The 18352-nt window shown below is 38.4% G+C and overlaps 1 protein-coding gene across 1 annotated transcript in view; it reads left to right on the forward strand.

Moving 5' to 3' along the window:
* The window catches only part of BRAF (B-Raf proto-oncogene, serine/threonine kinase), a 158018-nt gene that overhangs the window by 15099 nt on the left and 124567 nt on the right, over nucleotides 1-18352 (forward strand).

Genomic DNA, 18352 nt, shown 5'->3' on the forward strand with positions numbered 1-18352 from the left:
TGCTATATGTAGCACTCCCTCTGGGACTACTTTAGAACCCCCACTTGGACTGGCAGGTCAGGGCCCCAGAGGATTTGAATGTTGGGTTTGAATGTTGATTCTGCTACTTATTACCTGTATGACCTTGACAACTTCTCCCTTCAGGAATCTAGGTATAACCCTGAAGGGTAGAAGTGGATTCTCTAGTACTCTTGCTCCTCTCTAGTGTGCTCCCCATTGATAACAATTAGCCAGCCGGAATTAATTAGCTTTAGTTAGAGATATTGTCTAAGGCTGTAAATTAAGAATAGTTGGGACAAAACATTTTCCTCAAAAGTTTGGGAAACACTCTCCTGTGAGTACATGCAGAACCCAGGGGAAAGTGGGCTCAAGGTTAGAGAGCACATGTTAAAAAAGGATCATTCGCAGCTCTTGGTTGTATGGAAACCCTTTTCTACCTTCCTGGCATCCTTATATAGTTCCTCTGAGGCCTGAGTAACTCTTTTGGATCCTGTGGTTGGAGCCCATGTAGCATATTGCAAGCTGCTCTTCTTTTAACCAAAAGAGGTCACAGTTCCCTTCCTCATCATGTCTAATTGGTCTCGCATCTCTCAGCTTGATGCATTGTTTGTTTCTGGTCCAGTCTCTCCAGTGACATGTTCAGTTGTGTGTTTTGGGAGGTGATACTCCCTCTGGGCTTATTCCTCACTGCCCACCTCTGATTATAGAGGGGTCAGGTTCCTCCACCTGCAGCTTTACTTGGGGATACAGGTTGGGGTAGGAAAGGAAAGATTGATCTATCGGCTGACTGGTTCCAGGAAATGAAGAAGAAAAAGTTAAAAAAATGATTCCAGGGTCTTTCCCTTACCTTTGGTACTCACTTCTCTCTTCAATATTTATGGAATCAATTAAAACCTAGCATTCTGTACTTGAATGTACAGTGCTGGATTTAGAATTGAGGACCTGGGTTTGAATGTTGATTCTGCTACTTATTACCTGTATGACCATGACAAATAACATCACCTCTCTGGACCACCATCTCTAAAATGATGGTTGGACAGAATGGCTTCCAGGAACCCTTATAGCTCTTATCTGTAATCTTATGATTACTGCCTTCATCTCCACACCGTCCTGCTTCCTCTTGTCATTACTGGGCAGAGATGTCAAACTCATTGCAGTTTCAAGGAGAGGGCAGCCTGAACCAGATTCAAATTAATTGAGAAACATTTAATAAAATAAATAAAAACACAATACAGCATTGATAATGTGAATTGATAGTTTTCCGAATCAACATGTGGCAGGCAGAGATCTATTTAAGTTTGACACCACTAGTGTAGGGCGTTCCCAGGGAGGAAATTCCTTCTCATGTGGATCTCAATTCTAGAGTTTAGTCTTTAGAGAATTGGCTTGGGCCTGGAAAAGTTCAGTGATTTTTTTTTTCCTCCAGGATCACAAAATAAGTATCGGTCAGAGAAGGCTTTCTATTCACTAAGCCATGCTACTTCTCACCTTATATATAGTAGATACTTAAATATTTATTTAAATAGAATTTGTTGAATATGCATTGATTCGTTGACTTAGATGGAGGAAGGCCCTTAGAAATCCTTTTGTCCACACCCATCATTTTGAGATAAGGAAACTGAGTCTTAGAGAAGTAAATGCCACCCAAGTAGAAGTGGCAGAGTCAGAAGGAGAACCCATAATCTCTTACTCCAGAGCCAACTCTCTATGCTCTGGTCCTTCTGTGTCCTGGTTTCTTTCCACTGTCAGCCTTAGGATGGTATGGCAGACTTCTTCCAACATGCCTACCCTGTCTTTACTACGTGTGTGTATTTCACTCCTAGTCATGTATACTTAAAATCTGTGGTGCAGGGACAGTGTGTAGGTAGTACGTACATAGGAACTGAGGAAGAGGGTGTTGCATGGACAAGACAGAGAGAGACAGAGGATATCTAGAGAAGCAACCACAGATGCTAATAAATTTGCTGATTCTTTGAGCTTAACATTGTTTACCTGGTGGGAATCAATTCATCCCTGTCCTTTAGTTTTAATAACATAGCTTGTAATGATTTTGGCGGGGAGGGGCTCTGAGTTAATTTTTTCTGACCAGCAGTCCATTCTGAGGAATTAAGATGTCTTACAAGATTTGTTTAATCTGAGATGGTCTTCTCGATCTTTAGTCTTCTGCCGTTTTTCATAGACTCATAACTTTTAGACTTGAAAGAAGCCTTAGAGGTCATGCAGGCTAGTCCCTGTCATTGAAATGCCTTCTATAGCAGCCTGCCAAAGGGGTTTAGAACACAAAATGGATTAAGAATTCCTTTGGTGGTTTGGTAAAGCCTATGGACCAGTTCTCAAAGTCATATTTTAAGCACATAAAACAAAATATTATAGGAAACAAATGAACAAAATAACAAAGGAAACCAGCTACATTGAAATAGAGCTATCAAAATATTTTTTAAAAACATTAATGGACCCTAGTTTAAGAAACCCTGTTCTGTATTATCCTTGACAGATCCAACTTCTGAATACTTGAAATGACAGGAGTCTTAGTACCTCCTGACACAGCATATTTAATGTTAAATGTTAGCTTTCTGAGTTCCCCTTTCTTCTTAGAATTTTCCAACCATTGGTCAACATGGGAAAATTTTTTTCCCTTTTCTTTGTAAAAGCTCTTTAGCTATTTGAAGATCTTTATCAGGTACTATTCCCTTAATTTTCTCTTCTCCAGGAAACAAACTACCTAGTTTTTAAAATAGTGCATCAGATGATGCTGGTTTCCAGCCCATCGCTATCCTGGTTTTTGGTGTCTGAATGCACTGTCACTTGTCAGTGTCCCTTTTAAAATATGATGTCTACAATTACTGGTTGTCATCTCATCAGCTCAGGGAATAGTAGGACTGTTATTTGACATGAGCTTGACATTATCCTTGTATTAATGTAGCCTAAGATTGTATTCACTTTTCTAGTGGTCTGACCACATTGTGACTGAAACTTTCCATTTATATCAGCTGAGTTCATTTTAATTCCATAAACGTTTATTTAGTAGCTACAACATTCAGAGTGCTGTGTGCCAGGCTCTGGGGACTGAAACAAGAGTTCCTGACCCCAAGGAGCTTGCACTCTACTGGATGGTGCTTATATCTTGGCAGATTTTTAAATACAAAATATATGCCAAATAAATACATTACCAGGGAGGGAGAACACAAACCACTGGAGAAGTTTAGGGAGGGCCTGGTGTATGAAGTAGGCCCTGAGCAGAACTTCAAAGGAAGCCAGGAGATTTTCAGAGAGGGGAAGGGACTATGTTCTATGCATCTCAAGTCAGGAAATTTAGCGTGCCCTTAATTTTGTGTCTTTGAAAATACCAGAGAAGGCGGATACATGGAATATTGTAGGGAATAACAAGTAGGCCTGTTTATCTGAACCCTAGTGTGTGAGTGGCAGTAATTGGGCTGGAAAGATAAGTTGGGACCACGTTGTAGAGCCCTTTCAGTTCCAGGCTGAGGAGTTTGTATTTTATCCTAGAGTCATCAAGGTAACACTAAAGCTTCTTGAGCAGGGGAATGATATGGTCATACTTAACTGGGTTTTGGCAGCTGTGCAGAGGATGGATTGGAGAGGAGAGAGACTCCAAGCAAGGAGACTAAACTTTCTAATAGAAAAGTTGCTGGGCCCGTAGAGTGTGGTATTGCATAATATGAGTTGAAGGAGACCTCAGAGGCTATCTAGTCTAACCCATTCCTAGAAATCAGAGGTATCCAAACTTACTTGGTCTACTGCCCCCTTTAAAAAAAATTATACTCAGTGCTCCCTGCAAATCTACTTTTTTAACCCTTTAAGAGTTTTTTTTTTAATTTGTATCATTTCAAAAAATATATATAAAAATTTTTTAAAAACAATGATGCTTCTTAAATTTAGTAATTGATTGTAAATTTGTGAGTTTTTTCCTGTGTTGAAATTTTGATGATGCAATATTGCATCATATAACCATATAGCATCATATTGTAAACAAATGATTACATGCACATATTCCTACCAGTGTGTGTTGGACTTCCTGACAATGAACAACACACCCACCTGCCAACACTTGCTTGTTAAGACCTGTCATCTAACTTGACCACCAATCAATTGTAACTTGGTGAATTGTTCTTAGTGTTTGTCGTCCTCCCCACCCCCCAAAAAAAATTCCTAGAAGAATTCAAAAAGGATTTTAAAAATCAGATAAGAAAGGTAGAGGAAAAATTGGGAAAAGAAATGAGAGTGATGCAAGAAGATTATGAAAAAAGAGTCAATAGTTCTGTAAACGAAGCACAAAAAATACTAAAGAAAATAACACTTAAAAAAAAAGAATAGGGCAAATGGTAAAAGATGGGTAAAAATACACTGAAGAGAGAACTCCTTGAAAAGCAGAATTGGCCAAATGAAAAAGATGTACAAAAAGCCACTGAAGAAAAGAACTCCTTAAAAAGTAGAATTAACCAAATGAAAAAGGACATACAAAAGCTCACTGAAGAAAATGACTCCTTAAAAATTAGAATTGGGCAAGTGGAGGTTAAATACACCATGAGACATCAAGAAACAATAAAATAAAATCAAAAGAATGAAAAAATAGAAGGAAATATCTCATTGGAAATACAGCTGACCTGGAAAATAGATTAAGGAAAGATAATTTAAGAATTAATGAACTACCTGAAAGACATGATCAATAAAAGAAACTAGACATCATCTTTCAAGAAATTGCTAAGGAAAACTGCCCTGATATCTTAGAACCAAAGGATAAAATAGAAATAGAAAGAATCCATTGACCACTTCTTGAAAGAGATCCTAAAATGAAAACTTGCAGACATATCATAGCCAAATTCCAGAACTCCTGGGTTAAAGAGAAAATATTACAAGCACTCAGAAAGAAACAATTCAAATACTGTGGAGCCACAGTCAGGTTAACACAAGATTTAGCAACTTTTACATTAAAGGATTGATTGGAGGACTTAGAATATGATATTCTAGTGGGCAAAGGAGCTAGGATTACAACTAAGAATAACCTATCCAGCTAAACGGAGTATAATCCTTCAGGGGGAAAATGTATATTTAATGAAATAGAAGACTTTCAAGCAATCCTGTAGAAAAGACCAGAGCTAAACAGAAACTCCAACATTCAACCACAAGCCTCAAGAGAAGCATGAGAAGGTAAACAGGAAAGAAAAATTATAAGGGATTCAATAAGGTTAAACTGTTTACATCTCTATATAGGAAGATAATACTTGTACCTCCTAAGAACTTTGTCATTATTAAGGCAGTTAGAAGGAGTATACATAGAGGGTTTCAAGTGCTGGGATGATATTTAAAAACAAAAACAAACAGGGTGGGAGAGGGGGGTGCACGGGGGAAGGGAGAGGTAGAATGGAGTAAATTATCTCATAAAAGAGCTTTGATAGTGATGGGGAAGATGAAAGGGGCATTGGGCAATGCTGGAACCTTACTCTCATCAGAATTTGTTCAAAGAGGTAATAACATACATACTTAGTTGGGTATAAAATCTATCTTACCATATAGGGATGTAGTAGGTAAAGGGAATAATAGAGGTAGGGTGGAACTGATGGAAGGGGTGGTTGGGTTGGGGGAGACAGTGGTCAGAAGCAAAACACTTGAGAGATAGGGTGAAAGAAGAAAAAAGAATAAATAGGAAAAAAGTAGGATGGAGGGAAATAAAACAGTAATTGTAACTGTGAACGGGATGAACTTACCCATAAAATAGAAATGGATCTGAGTGAATTACATGATTTAGACATACAGACTGATACCTTAAGCAAACTAGGGGAGCATGGAGTAGTTTACCGCTCAGAGCTATGGATAAGGGAAGAATTTATAACAGAGCATTCCAGGATATATAATGGATAATTTTGATTACATTAAATTTTTACATTAGTTTTTTTTTTACAATCAAAACCAGTGAAGCCAAAATTAGAAGAAAAGCAGAAAACTGTGGGAAAATTTTCACAGCAAGTTTCTCTGAAAAAGGCCTCATTTCTCAAATACATAGGGAGCTGAGTCACATAAGAACACAAGTCATTCCTCAATTGATGATTGGTCAAAGGATGTGAACAGGCAGTTTTTGGTTGAAGAAATCAAAGCTATCTATAGTTATGAAAAAATGCTCTAAATCACTATTGGTGTGAGAAACGTAGATTAAAACAGCTCTGAAATACCACCTCATAACCATCAGATTGGCTGATGTGATAGAAAATGAAAATGACAGCAATATTACTACTAGGTCTGTATTCCAAAGATATTTCAAGGGGAGTGGGGGGGTGGGAGGGACCTATTTGTAGAAAAATATTTATAGCAACTCTTTATGGTGGCAAAGAATTGGAAATTGAGAGGATGCCCATCAATTGGGGAATGACTTGTTAGTTGTGGTATATGATTGTGATGAGCAGGATGCTTTCAAAGAAAATGCTGGAAGGACTTTGATGAACTGATGCAAAGTAAAGTGAGTAGAACCAGGAGAACATTGTACACAGTGACAGCAATATTGTACAATGATCAACTGTGAGTGAAGTGACTTAGCTCTTCTCAGCAATGCAGTGATGCAAGACAATTGCAAAGGACTTATGATGAAAAATGCTATCCACCTTGAGGGAAAGAACTGATGGAGTCTGAATGCAGATTAAAGCATACATTTTTTCCCTTTTTTGGTGGGTTTTTTTTTTGTTCTGTTTTCTTTCATAACCTGACAAGAAAATACATTTAATGTGGTGGCACATGTATAACCTATATCAAATTGCTTACTGTCTCAGGGAGGGCATAGACAAGGAAAGAATTTGGAACTCAAAAATTTTTTTAAATGAATGTTAAAAATTGTTTTTAGATGCAGCTGGGGAAAATGAAATATAATTTTAAAAATGTAATTGGAAAAATGTGCTAAATTTTTTAAAGAAAATGAATCCCTCCTGTGACGTACCTGTTAAGTGGTCATTCAGTTTTTGTTTGATGTCTTCATGTGAGGGAGAACCGACTATCTTCTGAGGGAGCCTTTTGCACTTTTGAATATCTCTTAAGTGTCAGGAAGTTTATAAATATACTAAAATATATCAGGCTTAAATTTGTGTCTTTGCAGCTCCCACCCATTGCTCCAAGTTTTGCCTTTTAGGGCCAGACAGAAAAGTCTATTTCTTATTCCACATAGCAGCCTTTCAAATACTGAAGATTGATATTATATTACCTCCTAATTTTCCTTTTTTTTCCTTAATCACTTTTGATTAGTTCATGATCCTCAAACATGGAACCATATTGTATCAAGCTTTATAAATCATATGAAACACATTACCTCTTACTGGAAATCTTTACCTTTTAACTAAATATGTAAGAACATATTTTGTATCTGAGCACTTGAAATAGATTTCTAAAGATTATCTTCTGTAACCTACTCTGACCATTCATGAAATGTGGAAAAGCCAGGAAAAAAAACTGCCCTGATGTTTTTCATTGTTTCAATAGTTATTGTTTATCTCCTGTGTGCTAGGAGAAGGCCAAGAATCAGGAATCAAGTCAGACCTGTATGTTCAGATAAAGGTTGAGACTGTAACTGTGGAAGGACAGATAGGTCAGGCATTGAAGGGATGAGAATGCAGTATAATTTCCAAAAAAAATGGTACCAAACTAAAGAGATCAATCCATGTAGAAAAGAACAGGTTATAGCAAGTGCTGTTAGCTGTAGTCTAAACAGAGTCTAGGATTTCAAAACTTAAGCAAGGGTGGGGCTAGTGATCCTTGAAAGCCCAAATGGCTGGTAGTATAGAGATTCAAACAGTTGTGCAGTTCACACAGCTGGTGTCAGTGCCTCATGAACTAAGTGGCTTCGGGTCTAGCAATAAGGAACCAGACACTTTAGGGCTCAGGTACCAAGGTCAGAACTAGAGTCAAAATAGCTCCTTTATTAACTGGTAAATTCAGAGAGAGATACTCATTTATGCTGCCTAGGACTGGGATTTTATTCCAAAGTTTAGGGTGTGGCAGAGTTTTATAAATGAGAAATTAAGTTGGACCAGGTTTTAGAGAAATTTGAAGGTAGAGTACTTGGCATTCTGTACCACATAGCACTAGGCTGTGGTAGAATTCTCAATATAGTGAAGTAGCTGAGAAAATATATGACTATCTTTAGGTAGTATATGATTAAGTATCAAATAAGTGGTATAGGTGACAAATTCACAGTGGGGAGAAATTATTCAAGGCTGAAGTGTTAGGGCAAGGCTTTATGGAAGAAATGAGACTTAATCTGGGCCTTAAAGGTTGAGGAGGATTTGGATGGATGGAGTAAACCATTGGGAGCAGGGAAAGGAGTATAAACACAGATTAAAAGAGTCCTGGATACTTCCTGTTTGGGGAACAAAAAGTAATTTCCTTTGGCTACAGACCGAGTAAAGAAGGTTCTTTAAAATAGTAGTGGGAAATAAAGTTGGAAATGTAGGTTGAAGCCAGATTCTCTTAGATTATTTTCTTCTCTTTTTAACTTTCTGAAACTCTTGCTGTATTGCATATACTATTCTGTATAAGCAACACACATGAAATTCTTAAAATTTAATATATGCAAACAGTAAAAAAAAAAGTTCATGCCTCAGCTTTATAGAAGGGTGATGAATGTTACTGAAGTTTTTCTTATATGTGTATGTATGCACGCACACACATACAAGAGATGCACTTTGGCATACTGGTTTTAACTCTCCATTTTTTCCACAGATGCACTATCAACCCTCTAAATACAGCCTTAGCTCTTGTTAGGGATTTATTTTTTCTTCTAGGACAATGTAGTGAAGACAATCTAGTGAAGATTAGTGCTAATGTGGTTGTCCTACATTCATCATCAAAGGAAACACTAAATTTCAATTAGAAGTTAGAAAAAATACAGAAAAAGAAACTGAGCAAGCCATCAATGAACTCCTTAGGAAAAAGTCTCCAGGGCCAGATGGTTTTACATGTGAATTCTACCAAACATTTAAAGAACAATTAATTCCCATACTTTATAGACTATTTGGGAAAATAGGTGAAGGAGTCCTACCAAATTCTTTTTATGACACAAATATGGTACCTAAACCAGGAAGAGTGAAAACAGAGAAAGAAAATTATAGACCAATTCCTTAATGAATATTGATGAAAAATTTTAAATAAAATATTAGCAAAAAGATTGCAGCAACTTATTAGGAGAATAATACACCACAACCAGGTAGGATTTATTCTAGGAGTGCAAGGCTGGTTCAGTATTAGGAAAACTATCAGCATAATTGATCATATCAATAACAAAACTAGCAGAAACCATATGATTATCTCAATAGATGCAGAAAAAGCTTTTGACAAAACAACATCCATTCCTATTAAAAACACTAGAAAGCATAGGAATAAACGGAGTCTTCCTTAAAATTATAAATATCATCTAGCTAAAACCATCGCATTATATGTAATGGGGATAAGCTAGATGCATTCCCAGTAAGATCCGGGGTGAAACAAGGATGTCCATTATCACCCCTATTATTCAATTTCATACTCGAAATGTTAGCTTTAGCATTAAGAGAAGAAAAAGAAATTGAAGGAATTAGAATAGGCAAAGAAGAAACGAAATTATCACTTTTTGCAGATGATATGATGATTTACTTAGAGAATCCTAGAGAATCAAGTAAAAAACTACTTGAAATAACAAACAACTTTAGCAAAGTTGCAGGATATAAAATAAACCCACATAAATCCTTGGCATCCCTATATATTACTAACAAAGCCCAACAACAAGAGATAGAAAGAGAAATTCCATTTAAAGTTACTGTAGACACTATAAAATGTTTGGGAGTCTACCTGCCAAGACAAACCCAATTACACAAAACACTTCTCATACAAATAAAGTCAGATCTAATTAAATGGAATAACATCAGTTGCTCGTGGTTAGGCTGAGCTAATATAATAAAAATGACAATTTTACCTAAATTAATTAACTTGTTCAGTGCCATACCAATCAAACCACCAAAAAATTATTTTACAGAGCTGGATAAAACAACAACAAAATTAATCTGGAAGAACAAAAAGTCCAGAATATCAAGGGAACTAATGAAAAGAAATGCTAGGGAAGGCGGCCTAGCCATACCAGATATTAAACTGTTCTATAAAGCAGCAGTCCTCAAAACTACTTGGTACTGGCTAAGAAACAGAGTGGTAGATCAGTGGAATAGCTTAGGTACACTAGACGCAGTAGTCAACGACTATAGCAATCTACTCTTTGATAAACCCAAAGAATCCAGCTTCTGGGCTAAGAATTCACTGTTTCACAAAAACTGCTGGGAAAATTGGAAATTAGTATGGTGAAACTGGGCATAGACCAATATCTTACACCATATACCAAAATAAAGTCAAAATGGGTACATGATTTTGGAATAAAGGCTGATACTATAAGCAAGGTGGGAGAGCAAGGAATAGTTTAACCTGTCAGATTTATGGAGAAGGGAAGAATTCATGACCCAACAAGAGATAGAAAGCATTACAGAATGCAAAATGGATTAGTTTGATTGTGCTAAACTGAAAAGTTTTTGTGTAAACAAAGCCAATGCAACAAAGATTAGGAGGGAAGCAGAAGATTGGGAGAAAATCTTTACAGCCAATGTCTCTGACAAAGGCCTCATGTCTAAAATATACAGGGAACTGAGCCAAATTTATAGAAATAAAAGCCATTCCCCAGTTGAGAAGTGGTCAAAGGATATGAACAGGCAGTTTTCAGAGGAAGAAATTAAAGATATCTATAGACATATGAAAAAAAAGTTCTAAATCAGTATTGATTAGAGAAATGCAAATCAAAACAGCTCTTAGGTACCAGGTCTCTCCTATCAGATTGGCTAACATGATAAAGCAGGAAAATGATAAATGCTGGAGAGGATGTGGAAAAATTGGAACATTAATACATTGTTGGTGGAGTTGTGAACAGATCCAGCCATTTTGGAGAGCAATTTGGAACTATGCCCAAAGGGCTATAAAAATGTGCATACCCTTTGACCCAGCAATACGACTCCCAGGGCTATATCCCAAAGAGATCACACAAGTGGGAAAGGGACCTGTATGTACAAAAATATTTATAGCTGCTCCTTTTGTGGTGGCAAAAAATTGGAAATTGGGGGGATGCCCATCAATTGGGGACTGCCTGAACAAGATGTGGTATATGAATGTAATGGAATACTATTGTTCTATAAGAAATGGGGAAGATATGGACTTCATAATAACCTGGAAAGACCTACATGATCTGATGCTGAGTGAGAGGAGCAGAACCAGGAGAACATTATACACAACCACAGACATATTGATTCTTTGATGACTAACTTTGATAGACTTGGCTCTCCCCAGCAATACATGGTTTAAAGAAAGCTCCAAATGACTCATGATGGAAAAAGCTAGCGACATCCAGAGAAAGAATTGTGGAGTCCTAATGCAGACTGAGGCAAACTATTTGCTCTCTTTTTTTTTTTTTTGTTCTTTTTTGGTTTTGTTTCTTCTCTCTCATTCATTCCATTGGTCATAATTCTTCTTTGCAAATTGACTATTGTGTAAGTAAGTTTAATGCGAAGGTCTATGTAGAATCTATATCGTACTGCATGCCATCTTGGAGGGAAGTTGGGAGGGGAGGAGAGGGGAGGGAAGGGAAGAAAATTTGAAACTCAAGAACATGTAAACTAAGTGTTGTAAACTAAAAATAAAAAATCTAATTGAAAAAAGGAAGTTAGAGGAAAAAAAGATGTCATTTTTTTCCCCATTGAGTTTCATAGAGCCCCTGAAATCTAGCCCCAGATCCTTTTCATGGACCCCAGGTTAAATGCCCCTGGTGTAGTGAAAGCTAACACAGCAAATTACCATAGATCGACCTCAGAGGACTGAAATTAGCTGATGGATGAGAGTATGTGTATAATTGTCAGGATCTGCCCTTCTCACTTTTGCCAGGTTATTTTACTGTTTCCTAATGTGGCTTATTTTTTTTTTCCTGTCTGCTAGCCATAAAGCTTCATGCTGCTTGAACCCTCCAGCATTGGCAGAAAAATTCCAGGACAAAATGATTAGAGATTTAGATTTTAAAAAGATCTATGCAGATGATGCCGGTGAATGTCATATTTCTATAAGAATGTCAGGAAAGCTAATATCCAAAATGATCTGAGGCTTCCAAAAAAATGCTAAGAAAACTATGTTGGAGGCAGGATGACAAAGTATCAAGTTTGCTGCCTGGAGTGGATTAGGGCAGTATTATTACATTACTGTGCGAAAGCTAAACTTCCAACTACTTTGTTTGTATTTTCTTTTTAATTTTTTTTTAAAATTCCTTAACTTAGACACCAAAATAGAGCACTTCCATATACACAACAGAACACCAAAAAAAGGATCATACATGAAACTCTGATTCTCTATTTTTTTAAAAGTAGATACATTCTACATTTACTTAAAAACTGGCTTATTTGTCTCTGTGTGTGGTTTTTTTTTCTTCTGAACTTCTATTTTCTTCTGAGCATTAAAAAAATGTTTCAATGGCTTTTTGGGGGAGTGATGGTGGAGGGGAAAAACTTGGGTCTCTGAATCTCGCCCAGGTTGGAAGTGACAGGGCCACAGCATGGAATCTTTGACTTGCTCTTATTTCCAGTGTTGGGTAGATGTGCCCCTCTTTAGGCACCTGATGTCCCATTCCTCCCCCAAGCCCCACCCCTGAGGACTCTTCATGTTGGTACCATATTTAGTATGGATATCCGATCAGCTTTAACCCTACTGCAGTTCAGAACTCCCAGGCTCAAGTAATTGAACATCTTTTGACCTCCCTGAAATATCAGGGATTTACAAGCATGTGCCACCATACCAGGAAACCCTCATTGGGGGAGGTGGTGTTTCAACATTGCCAGCCCTCTACTCCTACCCCACCTTCCAGTAGAAAAAGCGCAGAGAAAGGAAAAGAACCTATGTAACAAATAAGACTCAAGTAAAATGAATCCACAGAACGGCCTTGTCCAAAAATGCTATATCCCTTTCTGTACCTTGAGCTTATCATCATCTCTCTCTCAGGAAACGTAACATGCTTCTTTATAGATCCTCTGCAAATGTGATTGTTCATTGCTTTGATCTGAGTTCTTAAGGATTCTTCTTTACAGTGTTGTTGACCTCATATATAATATTCTGCTGGTTCCACTCATTTCACTTCACATCAGTTCCTACTTCACAAGATTCTCTGAAAGCATTTTTTTTTGTCATTTCTTGGCACAATAACATTCCATTATGTTCATATACCACAGTTTATTGAGCCATTCCTCAGTCATTGAGTACCTTCTGAGATTCCATTGCTCCCTTTACTCCCCTTTTCTATCCTTTCTTCACAAAAAGAATACAGCTATCCTTCCACATTGTGGGGGTTTAGGAATGCAGCACCCCCATAATCTGGAAAACCCACATAAAATTTTTGACCCTCCCTTCGTACCAGAGAAAAAGTCTGTATTATGGTATTAAGAGATAAAAGAAGTCTGAATTTTCTTTTTCTTTTATAGGGTGTTTACAGTACCTTATTATAAAATTTGGGTTGATATTATACAATACTATACGTATATTTTGTGCATTTCTGAATTTCTAAACTTTTTCTGTGTAGTCTGCTGGCCTTTACGTGTAATCTGTAGCTCCACAAAACTCCCAGAAAATCCCATTTAATTTCTTATGTTGACCCGTGATATATTGAAACCGTGATGGGGGAAAGTCACAATGTGAAAAGGATAGCTGTATTTGTTTTAGTTAAGAGAGATATTATCCTTCTGTCAATCCTACTCTCCATTTGTTTCCTTGTTGAATTTTATATATTTTGACACCAAACTGTGTGTTTAACCCTTTGTTTTAAAATTGGTTTTTTTTTCAAGTTATGATTTTTTTCCCCTCTAATGCGCTAAACACAATATGTAACCATGTTTCTTTAGTTACTTTAATCTTTTTTAAGGTGATTTTCTTCCCCCTGGATTTCTTCCCCTTACCCTTTGATTCCCACCCTACCCCCACTTTCCATTTGTTTATTCCTTTCTCTTTGGGGTTTTGCTCATCAGTTCTTTTTTTTCCTCCTGCTTTTTATCTGATTATTTAATTCTTTCCGCCTTTGTTTTCTTTCAGTTCAGTTAATCAAGTAAATTCCCCCTTCTTTCCTCCCATTCAACTAGTTCTGTTTATTATGTTCTTTTAATTTCAATTTTTTGTGGCCCTTTCAAGAGAGGACTCCTCTTCATTATCCATCCTCTCTTTCTCATTCTCTGGTTCATGAGCACTATAATTATCTAGTCTTTCTTTATAATCTATATTTCTTATGGAATCAAAACTTAGACATTCTTGCCTATCTCCTAGGATGCTTCTGCCACTGCCTTGTAGAACTCTACCTACAATTCGCATTTTCCATTGTATCTCTCTTTTAGAACAATGCCAATTTGTGCATGGGATAGAGAGGACACTGTCCTGTGGTAAGGAGCCCTCCCCCACCCCACTCTGTACCCTCCCTCCTGTTACCTTCTTTCCTCCATTTGCCTTGAAAATTTCCCTGAGTCCATGCCCTCCCATTCTCCCCAGGTGTCAGTTGCCTCCAAAAGTTGCATCTCCCCCAATCCCAAGGTAGTGCCAGTGGTTTTTTTCAAGTACCAAATCCCCCATACCATACCTTGCACAGGGTTCTCATCCCCCTTCACAGAGCATCTCTTTTTACTCATAGGATAATTTATGAGTGGAACCCTCTCCCACTACCAAACAAGACTATTCCCTTTCCCCATTTTTCAGTACTTCTCCCCTTCTCCTCATCTGTTCCCTTGCAGGCTCTACATTTCCTGAGAAACCACAGAAATCACCTTCCTCTCATTGCTAGCTTTCAGTTTGACCCAGGTATATTATATACTCTTCCATATCCTCTCTTGCCCTACCTCCCCCTTTCATGTACTTCCATTTTCCAGTTGTAGTACCACAAAAACATTATAGGCAAGGTCAGTAATGTCCCAGGCCCACCTCTTCACTGTTACCTCTACCTTACTTCCATCTTACTCCTGTCTCCTTGTGTACGTTTAGAATGAAATCTGTTACTTGCTCTGTCTGCTGTCATTCTGTTGCTGTTCTTGGCTATCACATTCGTTCACCTCTTCTGCATTTTTGGTGTCTTGGATGTTAAAGAAGCAAATAATCTTTTCAGGTTTGATTTTCTTTCTAAGAGTCTTCCAAATATCTCTTTATCATTGAAAGTCCATATTTTTTTCATTTATGGTTAAGCTCAGATTTTCAGGGTAGGTTGCCTAGGGCTGTATCCTGAGCTCCACTGTGCATTATTCCATTTCCTCCTGCATTTTCTAGTGGGTCCAGAATAGTTTTGGGTTATTTGAATTTCCTTTTCTTTTGTATTTAAAGACCTTTCTCCAGAATACTTGGGAAACTTATTTCTTAATTGAATTGTTATATTTAACCAGTATAGAGCATGGAATTTGCAGCCTTATTTTTTTTTGTTTGCTTGTTTCTGGAGGTGATATATGAATTCTTTTCATTAGTATTTATTTTTTTGCATTCAGAAGTTCTAGGCAATTATTTTCTATTATTTTCTGCATTGTGATGTTCAGGTTTTTTTGTCTTGTGGTATGATTCTGGGAGATCTGGGAGATCTACCTATCATCCTTAGGTTGTCTCTATGCATCCTGTTTTCAAGATCATTATGTTTTACTTACATAGTGAGTCTATTTTATTTAATGTTAGTGTTTTTTTGTTTGTCATCTAGATTGTCCTTTACTTCTGTGTACTTGGCATGCCCATATTGTTTGTTCTTTCTCTTTTTCTTCCTTCCCCACCCCCTCCCCCCCCCAATCTGTTGAGTCGGTGTTTCTGTTCTGTCCATTGTTTTGACTCTGCAGGCCATAAATTCTGTTTTCATAATTCTCATTTCTCTTTAAAGCACTTGGAAACAGTGTGTTGGAGTTCCATGTTCTCCTAAAAGTCCACCTCAAGTGTTAGACAATTTTCCTTTGTTTTGTATTTATTCATAGATGCCTGAATTAGTTTACTAAATATGGAGGCCATATTTCTTTCTGTTAAATTTTTCTTTGTTGGTTTATCAGCTTACACTCACAGTCTTTGAGTTTTCTTCCTGGGATCTTTATTAATTTCAGGTCCCTCCCATCATCCCCCCTTATTTATCCCTATTGTTCACTTTCTGACTCCCTATCCTTTGATAGTGGTTTCCCTGGGGGACTAGAGCTCAAAGCATCTCTGCCTCCTCCCATACTTCGGCTATTCATGTTTACCAGCCTCAGTCTGCCCCAAGTTATTTTTGGGAAGGTTAAACTGGCCTCAGCTGGATGCCATGTTCTTTTCCTCAGGCTTAGTAGGATGCTGCACATCTTCCTCCAACCACCACCCCAGAGGCATCTTTTCTCTATGACTTGCTCCACTCCCTCTGTTCCTCAGTTCTCTGGCCTTGCATTGTCAACTTAGAGAACCAAACTGCTGTGCTGTGTGGCTGATTTCTATGCTTTGGATCTTCTAGGCTCTGGGAATGAGATGGTACAGTAGGGTTGTGGGATTAAGGTCTTGTTTCAAGCCCAGACATGTGTCTTGCATCTTTTCCTTTGTTTTTGTACTTTCCTGCAAAGATCAATACAGAATGCTGCTGCTGGGATCCAAGCAGACTTCTGCAGCCTGGAGCCTAAATCTCCACAGCCCTGAAAAGAGGGAGGGAGACTAGGGTTTGGCTTTGGGTTTTTGTTGCAATCACATGTGTCAGTTGTGTCATATCCTTGGGTCAGTTAGTGTAGCCTCAGTATTGGTGGCATACTGGGGGATGGAGGAGAGGGTGCTGAGTGAGCTCTGAATAGGTGTCCTTTGGATTCCAGGTGTCATAGACCATAGAGACAACTGAAGTTGCTTTATCTTTGGTGGATAATTTCTGTTTTGGAGAGGTATGAGAGGTTTGGGATCTGAGAGAAAATATCTAGTCCTCTATCTTGTTGCTCACTTGACCCAGAACCTCCTCCTTTGTTTTAGATAAGAGTGAGTTTCATCTGATGCCTGCTTCATCATCCTTTCTTTCATGTTGTGTACTCATTTTTAGTAGAAGCTATAAGATCATGTGTGATTTCTTTCTTTGGTTTCTTGGTATTAGAACATTATCTTTCTGAATGCTTATGATATTTTTTCCTTCAGGTAGGAGTTCTGGATTTTGGCTATTATATTCCTGTGACCTTATTTTCTAGGGTTTCTTTCAGGAGATAATGGGTAGGTTCTATCCATCTTTCCTTTTCTTTATGGTTCTAATAGATGTGATAGTAATAATGATTTCTTAAAATACAGTATTCAGGTCTTTTTAAAAAATTATAGTGTTGAGGGGCGGAGCCAAGATGGCGGCTGGTAAGCAGGGACTAGAGTGAGCTCCATTACCGAGTCCCTCCAAAAACCTATAAAAAATGGCTCTGAACCAATTCTAGAACGGCAGAACCCACAGAACAGCAGAGGGAAGCAGGGCTCCAGCCCAGGACAGCCTGAATGGTCTCTGGGTGAGGTCTATTCCACACGGAGCTGGGAGCTGGGAGCTGGGAACGGAGTGGAGCAGAGCCCAGCCTGAGCGGCGTGCACCATCCAGACCAGAAGCTGGGCGGAGGGGGCCCTAGCGCCCTGAATCAGTGAGCTGCGGCAGTTACCAGACCCCTCGACCCACAAACACCAAGAGACTGCGGAGAAGGTAGTGGGAAAAGCTACGGGAGTGGAATCGGCTTCCAGCCCCGGGGGCGGCGGAGGTGGGGCAGCGACCGCTGTTGTTACTTCCGGCTCCAGGCCCACCTGGTGGGAGGAATTAAGTGGCGGATCAGAGCAGGGGTGCACAGCCTGCCGAAGATCTAAGCCCAGTTCGGGTTGGGGGTTCTTGGGGAAGGAGCAATGCGGGTCTGATAGAGCTGGCACCTCCCCCCCAAACGTGGAACATAGAACTCGTTAGTCTGCAAGCAGTCATACCCCACTGAAAAACTCAAGGGTCAAGTTAGTTGGTTGGGAATATGGCCAGGCAGCGAAAATGCGCCCAGATTCAGTCTCAGACTTTGGATTCTTTCTTTGGTGACAAAGAAGACCAAAACATACAGCCTAAAGAAGACAACAAAGTCATAGAGCCTACAACAAAAGCCTCCAAGAAAAACATGAACTGGCCCCAGGCCATAGAAGAACTCAAAAAGGATGATTTGGAAAAGCAAGTTAGAGAAGTAGAGGAAAAATTGGGAAGAGAAATGAGAAGGATGCGAGAAGACCATGAAAAACAAGTCAATGACTTGCTAAAGGAGACCCAAAAAAATACTGAAAAATACACTGAAGAAAACAACACCTTAAAAAACAGACT

The sequence above is a fragment of the Trichosurus vulpecula genome, chromosome 5, assembly GCF_011100635.1.
Source record: "Trichosurus vulpecula isolate mTriVul1 chromosome 5, mTriVul1.pri, whole genome shotgun sequence".
NCBI classification, from domain to species: domain Eukaryota; kingdom Metazoa; phylum Chordata; class Mammalia; order Diprotodontia; family Phalangeridae; genus Trichosurus; species Trichosurus vulpecula.